This window comes from Dermacentor albipictus, chromosome 1, assembly GCF_038994185.2.
Source record: "Dermacentor albipictus isolate Rhodes 1998 colony chromosome 1, USDA_Dalb.pri_finalv2, whole genome shotgun sequence".
Taxonomy (NCBI): Eukaryota; Metazoa; Arthropoda; class Arachnida; order Ixodida; family Ixodidae; genus Dermacentor; species Dermacentor albipictus.
Window position 1 is genome coordinate 355,534,285 of NC_091821.1, and position 8,072 is coordinate 355,542,356.

General features: G+C 47.1%; 1 protein-coding gene across 2 annotated transcripts in view; it reads right to left on the reverse strand.

Annotated features, from left to right (window-relative positions):
* Positions 1-6,891, reverse strand: part of LOC135902324 (leucine-rich repeat neuronal protein 3-like) — a 277,011-nt gene extending 270,120 nt beyond the window's left edge. For both annotated transcript variants that reach the window (XM_065432304.2, XM_065432312.2), the window contains exon 1: positions 6,293-6,891. The gene's annotated coding sequence lies outside the window, so the exon portion shown is untranslated. The remainder of the gene's footprint in view (positions 1-6,292) is intronic.
* Between the last annotated feature and the right edge of the window lie 1,181 nt (positions 6,892-8,072).

An 8,072-nucleotide genomic window follows, 5' to 3' on the forward strand; every position in this document is an offset into this window, starting at 1 on the left:
ATGTAAATGCGTGAGAGGAGGGAGCCGATTTCACTGCGTTCGAGCGTTATTCCAAAAGCAGGCATTAAGTGCTGCTGGCATATCCGAGCTTTGCCTGTCGCGAAGGAAACACGAAGCTTTACCATAAGGGTAACATGATCACGTGTACAGACTGCCATACCCAAGTTAAAGCGAGGACGCATAAGATAAAAATTTGGATGAAGAAATGACATTAGAAGGAAGGAAGGGAAACAAGAGCTGAAAGGCAGAGAGGTTAACCAGATTAAGTGTCCAGTTGGTTACTCTGCACATGGGGATGTGGTAAGGGGTAGAAAGGATGAGAAAACAAGATATATAAAAAAAACTAGATAATCATTTTGCACATTTTATAGTTCTTCAAGAGTGCTGTTTCCCTTAAAAAAGCACACTAGCGCTTTTGAAGCAGTTCGTGCCAACGTCGGCTGGGACCAGGGTCCGAGATATTCAAAACGACAAGCAGAGAATAGCATGGATGGAATGAAAAATAACGATAAAGATTCCGGCAGCCTTAGAAAATCTCTGAAACGACGCGGTATGCGCGCACAATCCGAAAAGCAGCAAACCGGCGCGTGATCGCGCGCCCACGTAGTACAGCACACACAAATACGCGTTGCGATTAGAAGAGGAGGAGGAGGAGCTGGCGCTGTAATCCGAAAGTTTGAATACGCGAACGGGCGTTCAGTATGTGCGTACGCACGAAAGCCACACTGTAGTAAAATAAAACGCCGTGTATGTGCTTTGCTACGCAAACTTTGACGTATATGGCCCGCAGGGCCGATGGGCTTGAACTTTATTTATCCTTCTTATTTTTCCTAATTTTTGCACTAGCAGGTCTGCATTGGTACAAACAAGGCGAAACGTTATGCCAAAACGAGTGCGCGTGAGAAAACAACCGAAACGCGAGGGCGGTTTTCTATACACGAATACCGTACCGGGCTCCACGAAAGAAGGAAAGAAAGAAAGAGCGATACGAAAAAGAAAATAGACAACAGAGCCGGCTGCTTTCCAGCAGAGAAAAGCGGCGGATCGGCGCTACAGAACGCAGCGCAGGAGGGGAACAGGGCGAAGGGGGTAGCAGGAGGGAGGACCATCATTTCTCCCGTTCGGAAAGCCTTCGCTCAACAAATCTGTCCGGATTTAGCGCTGATCAAACAGCGTTCCGGTGTTGCGCGCTGGGCACGCGTTCGCTCTCGACAATAAGGGCAAGAACGAAGCTCTCGCTCACTTTAACGCAGTAAAAGAGCAAAAAAGACACTAAATATAAGAAAGCTGCGCACATCGAAACGACGCAAAAAAAGAAAGAAAAGATGGACGCTCCTTTAGCGCTTGCTGTGGTGTACGGAAGAGGGAAAGCGACGCGTATACGGACGGATTTACGCGGAACACGCAAGCACAGAAACACGCGAATTCTCGCCTCTCGAATCATTTCAAGTGTTGTAAGAAAGGCGCAGTTCGGTTGTTTCGCTCGGAAAAAAAAAATATTTAAAGATATTAAGCGCGGATTGATTCAGCTATAGTATAGAGTTCACGCGAAAGGTTTTTTTGTTCTTCTTTTCGGACGGACTGCTTACTTGAAATAATTTACGGAAGTGATCACAATAAAATCGCAAACCGGCAGTGTGATATCAGTAGCTTGTGGCCGGGTATGAGGACGTAATCAACAATTGCGATTTCGACGCTAAACTTAGTTCGACGTTTCGTCCAGAGTCATACTTTCGCCAAGTAGTGTAACCGTTATGCGTGGAACAAGCAATATACCTAATTCGCAACAATGTAAATATTAAATCATATACAGAAATCGGGACACCTAGAGGTAACACCACTGATATCCCCCCCCCCTTCTTTTTTTTTCTTTTCTTCTAGAATCTCCACTCTGTGCATAACATATTTCGCCACGCGCGTGCGAAGAATCAGATAAATGAGTCTCCCGCGGCCACGACCTGTTTTTCTTGAGGCGCGCGAAAGATTTTCGCCGCTTGCTGCGCCGTAAATCTTTTTTCCCTGGCGCCGCGAAGTACAGCCGCCACCTGCAACTCTCATTAGGCCCCTCTCCTTTCGTCGCCACCGTTCTCCGCAGCGTAACAAAGCTCCGCTAGGCGCTAAAGAAGCACGCGGTCGTGCACGAAGACGGCCATTATCGAAGAGCCCCGTCGACCAAAGGGACTTCCCCACGCCGATATTGCCGCACTAAACAGAGAGAGAGAGAGAGAGAGAGAAAGAGAAGGGGCAACTCGGCCTCCATCGACGCATGGGCTCAGCTCCAGTCAGCGAGGCGCTAGAACCGAAAAGGAGACGATAGCCTGCCCCGCTCTCTGCTCGAGTGTTCCCGCAGCCAACGCAAGGCTGAGAGATAAGAGGGCGCGATAACAGCAGGGCAGCAGCCCGCACACCACCGCGGCAAACGCTCTACGCCGCCGCACGCAGCGGTGCCGCCGCCTCCGCTGGGAGCTACAGGTGTTCGCGAAACTTCCCGCTCCGAAACGAGAGGGTGAGAGAGGCACGCGGCGCTGTTCGGCAGGAGAGCACGCGCGGGGTTCGCGTACGCGTGACGGACGACCTCAGTGCTTGGCGTGTTTTGGTGAAGCGACTTGCCGAAGCGAGTCGGCGGAGACGGATTTAAACGAAACTAAAGAACAACAAAATTGAAAGTTGTCTGCCTGGTTGGTTGTGACTTGCTTCGCTCGTCCCGAAAGCGTGGTTATTTTGCTGGAGAAATACGTGAGGTTTATACAGTGTTACGTGCAACGGACGCAACTGTTCTGAGACATAGTCGTTCGTGGTGCGATGACAAGGTGAGAGAGGTGCTTCATAACTGTTGTTAGACAAGCTCGATCGCTACCACTTACAAATCGTTGTTCTCGTTATTTTTTTTATTTTTCTTTATTAATGTAGCAGCTTGTTTGGCAGAGAGGCTAGCGGTTAGATATACAACCAAGCATTTTAAACATTTTAATTATTTTTCTTTCACTCTTTTGGATAAAGAAATAAACACACGCAATAAATCTGAAACACACACTAAATCTGAAATGCCTCAACAGATGTAACTTCAACCTAAAAGCAAGCTGTATCTTTTAAATACATATCTTCGCGTTCCAAAAATCAACAATCACGAGACCCTTATATTGAGGTTCACGGGAAGTAATACCCTTCAGGTACCTGCGCTACCCTTGTTCGCAATGTGTCAGTGCGCCTGATTCTGAAGGAAGCGCAGCTTTCGCGACGAACTGCACTTTCGACACAACGCGATAATCATTTTTATGGACGGCAACGCATTTTGATTAACTAAATCACTTAAGTGCGGCATTTAAGCATAAGACCAACTCAGCGTGCCTCGTACCCACGCTTGTGCGCTGAGCCACACGGCAGAAATTATTTTACAGTGAAGCTGTTAAGGGATATTTTCCCCAGGATCATGTCCGTGTGTAGACACAAAATCCCGAAGGTAATGCAATAACCGGCCCATCGGCGGTGGAGGTGAAGCAGGCGTTAAGCATTCCCCATACGTGAGCCGATGCCGAAGATAGTATAATACAGGGCCGACTCGCGACGGAGGTGAAGCAGGCGTTCTCTATCCAACGATTGCCCATCCTGAAGATAGTGCAATACCGGGCTGACGCGCGACGGAATTAAGTGCAATAAGGGGACAAATACACACCTTCGCTGGTCATCCTTCTTCACAGTGGGAAAGGGCACCGAGTTTTCAAACAAGCGCTATGAATAAACTCACCTCGCGCGCACAACCTCACGTACTGTTGATTGTCATAAAAAATCGGGCAATCGACGAGTTGATGCCGGAAAAGGTGCGTGGGCTGTTAGTATATATATATATATATATATATATATATATATATATATATATATATATATATATATATATATATATATATATATATAAGATCGCATAGGCGCAGAAAACTCTGAACTCTTTCTAAACGCTGCCATGCCACCACGAATGTTACCGTTGCACTGCAGCCACCTCAACCATTATGAATATACCGATCCAGTTGCAGCTAAGCAAGAACGCAAGTGGCATAGATGAAATGACATCCTCTAAAGCCGCAGAGGAGTTCATGCAAAAGATGAGGGAAGCCTTGATGAACGAGCGAAATGTAGGTCAGGTCATTTAACAAGCAGCTTAATTGAGGACGCCATGGAGATGACTTCGTTCGATGCGACGTGAGTGCCTCGTGCAAGATATACGCAATCGCACTAATTACGTGCCTTTCATTATCTCTCTCTCGCTCACACAAGCACACACACACGTCTTTTTCACGGAGTTACGCATTCTTCAGTAAAGGCCAGCTATAAACGAAAGCGTCTGTAGTGGCTATAACGCATGCTGTTAGAGAACGTTAGCCCCCGCCGTGGTTGCTTAGTGGCTATGGAGTTGGGCTGCTGAGCCCAAGGTCGCGGGATCACATCCCGGCCACGGCCGCCGCATTTCGATGTGGGCAAAATGCGAAAAAAACCGTGTGCTTAGATTTAGGTGGACGCTAAAGAACCCCAGGAAGTCAAAATTTCCGGAGTCCTCCACAAAACGGCGTGCCTCATAATCAGGACACGGTTTTGGCACGTAAAACCCCATAATTTAATTTTTAGAGAACGTTATCAAGTTTATCGTGCGTATGCTGTAAGTAAAAGCGTCTGCAGTGATCTACGCTCACAGTAATGATATCTCTCTGGCCCTGCTAAACTGGCCGAGTCAAGAGTGCTAGACCACACTTGTTTAAACTAATGCAGCGTTTCTTTTTTTTTATTATTTTTACATCTAAAGAAACATCTGTCTGACAGGCTGATGTGCGTTAAGATTGACTTAATACTTGCAGAAGCATTCTCTGATACGCGAATGATGCATAAAGATAAGGAATTGAGTAATTACCCACTGATAATCAAGCTATATTTTACCCGCCGTGGTTGCTCAGTGGCTATGGTGTTAGGCTGCTGAGCACAAGGTCGCGGGATCGAATCCCGGCCACGGCGGCCGCATTTCGATGGGGGCGAAATGCGAAAACACCCGTGCACTTAGATTTAGGTGCACGTTAAAGAACCCCAGGTGGTAGAAATTTCCGGAGTCCTCCACTACGGCGTGCCTCATAATCAGAAAGTGGTTTTGGCACGTAAAACCCCATCATTAAAATTAAATTCAAGCTATATTTTGCATTCACGTTAGAAAAAAGAAATCGTAGTGGCAGGTACTCGCTGATTCTGAAGTCGTACGTGAAGCGCTTGACCTATAAAATGGAATAATTCGCTTGGAAACTAAGCGAAAACCGCTCAGCAAACGCACCCTGATATGGAAAAGACGCAGAAATATGTCACTAGCTCAATTCTTTCACTATACTAGAGCGCGGACGCGTGGCACGGCGTATGACAGCTGTTCGCAGACAGCGCGCAAATGAATGAATCTACCAAAGAGAGAGAGCGACAGAAAAAATGAGGAAGGGACGAAACTAGTTCCAGTCCAGCTTGATGCCCTTGACTAAAGGCTGCAGACGGAGAGAGAGAAAGGAAACCACCGGGAAACCCGTTCTTAGAGGGCAAACATCGGAACTTCGGGGACGGCTCATAGCCGAACCACCCTTTCCAGTTTTATTACGCAACAAGACGTCGATGGGCGAGCAGAAAAGCCGCCAGGCTGAACCAAAACACGACAGCCACGTGCTAAGGCAAAGCGTAGAAAAGCAAGAAGAAAAAGAAACGAGTCGGCACTACAGCTGCCCGGCTACAGAAGAGGACATCGGCCTATTGCATCGAACGGCAAGCATCCAGGCGAGCTCCGATACCGTCGGTGGACTGGTTGGAACGATGATTCGTGGCCAAAGGAAGCGGGTATCAAATCTTGCTTCGAAGGAAGAATGGGAGAAAAACGAAACAAGAAAGGAGCGTGTACAACACCCTCTAGCTGGGTACAGGTAGCGACCTGTTAATAATCCTAGGATTATTAACGTTGCACTTTTCGGAATGAAACGGCTCTCGTACCGGAAATATGCGCTTGGCACGGCCAATAATGATTGCCAGGCGAAGTCTTCGTGTGCCTATAAGCCGTAACGAACTCCACAATTAACTTCCCGTCGGCAGCAACATTTGCGCGAACTTGGACACTCCGCTATCGGATGATGAAAAAAAAAAAGAAATTACGGTTTCTGTGCAAGGATACAATATTTATCAACAACGAAAGTTAATCGGTGAGGTAAATAAATGTAAAAGCGCTTGAAGAAGCGAGTGTGGTTGACTATGGTATAGCACGTGTCAAGTTTGAAAGACTATTACGCACCTTGTGATGCCGCGTTCCTCTTCTTTCCCAGCAGAAGCTCGTTGACTCCAGCGGTCTTTGACGAACAGTTGTAGAGATATTTAGGGGCCAACTTGCACAAACGAAGATCGGCTCGAACACACACTCTTTGCAGGAAAGTTCACCGGCGCGTGCGCGAAATCCAAAGGGGGTAGGGGTTGATGAAATGCAAGGTGGGCCGAGACGGGACCGTTCGCTCAAGCTACGCGGAACGGGAGTGAGCGTCGGCAGGCCAACTAGCGCTTACTACACCTGGACGAGGTAACAAACCGCACGACACACACAACTTAAAAGAACCGCGACGCGACGTACTCGACGCGCACCAACGTAAAATGTTGTTGAAAAGAAAGCAGCGTTTGGGAAAGTCAGGAAGACGGTGTGAGTATAAAGTTGGCGTGCGTGTAGCAAACTGCCACGCCGACTTTCGAAGGTGGCGGGCGCCTTCGCAAGCGACGCACGACGACACGACTGGGACCTTCGCCGTCCGAAGGCCGTCTGCAAACGACCGCGTCGGCCTGCCCCAAGCAGACGGACGGGGCGAACGCCGTGGCAACGCGAAGCGGGGAACGAGAACCGGAACTGCGTCACCTTGCCGGAAGTGGCTCGGGTCCGCCCGACTAGAGCTCGCCAAGGGGGGGAATCGGCGCACCGCACTGATGGAGGGGCACGGCCACGGTGGTCACGGCGGCCAAACGGATCATTGGACGCAGCATGAGCCAACAAAAGTTGGCGCGCGCGTAATACCAAAAGTTTGCGTAGACTGGGAAAGACCTGTCCTGCTCCGTTAACGTTGGTGATGAGCTTTTGCTAACGGAGTCCCTTGCTTCGAGGGGTGCTTTGGCGGGCATTCTGGCTAATTTAGCAAATGAAGTGTGCCAGCGAAGTCGTGTGACACTGTTTAAAACAAAAGCCGACCTCCGTGGATGACAAGGCTTTTAATTCGTTCGAACTGTTTTTCGCTGGCCGTGTCTTCGTTGCCATCAGTAGCCGATGCCACAGCTTACGAATAATTCTTGCGCAGAGCAATGCGGTACGGCTAGAATACACGTAAACCAGATATGTCGTAGAATGAGGTAATTCGAATTATCCAAAAAGGAAATCGTCGCAACTGCGAATCTACTATGGAGTGCTTGCTATATATGGCTCATTATTATTCTTTCATAACCACCATCATCATCATCATCATCATCATCATCATTATTATTATTATTATTATTATTATTATTATTATTATTATTATTATTATTATTATTATTATTATTATTATTATTATTATTATTATTATTATTATAAAACGTCCACTGAAATGTTGCAAGATGACGTGTACAAGGCAATGCTTTGGTTCTCTAATAATGGAATTGTTGTGAATGCCCAAAAAACAAAACTTGTTTGTTTTCGCTCCCCACTTAAGATTACTGTTATTAACATGCCTCTCTACTTGCATGAGTGAGACTGTGTTCATTGCAAATGTGCGCCTATTCCATACGTGGATTGTGTGAAATATCTTGGAATATATTTCGATAGTAATTTATCGTGGCAACATCACTTATCACTTATTTGTTCTAAACTGAGGTCAGTAGCGTGGCTGTTATTTAATATCAAAAGTATTTCACCCTTGTCTGTAAAAAAGATTACAGCACAGGCACTAGGTTACAGTGTGTTGAGGTACGGCATTACAGTCTTTGGCTTTTGTTCTGATCGTTGGAGATGCAGGGTTGACCGGATTTTAAACAACATTCTTTAAAATGTTGCGTACAATTCC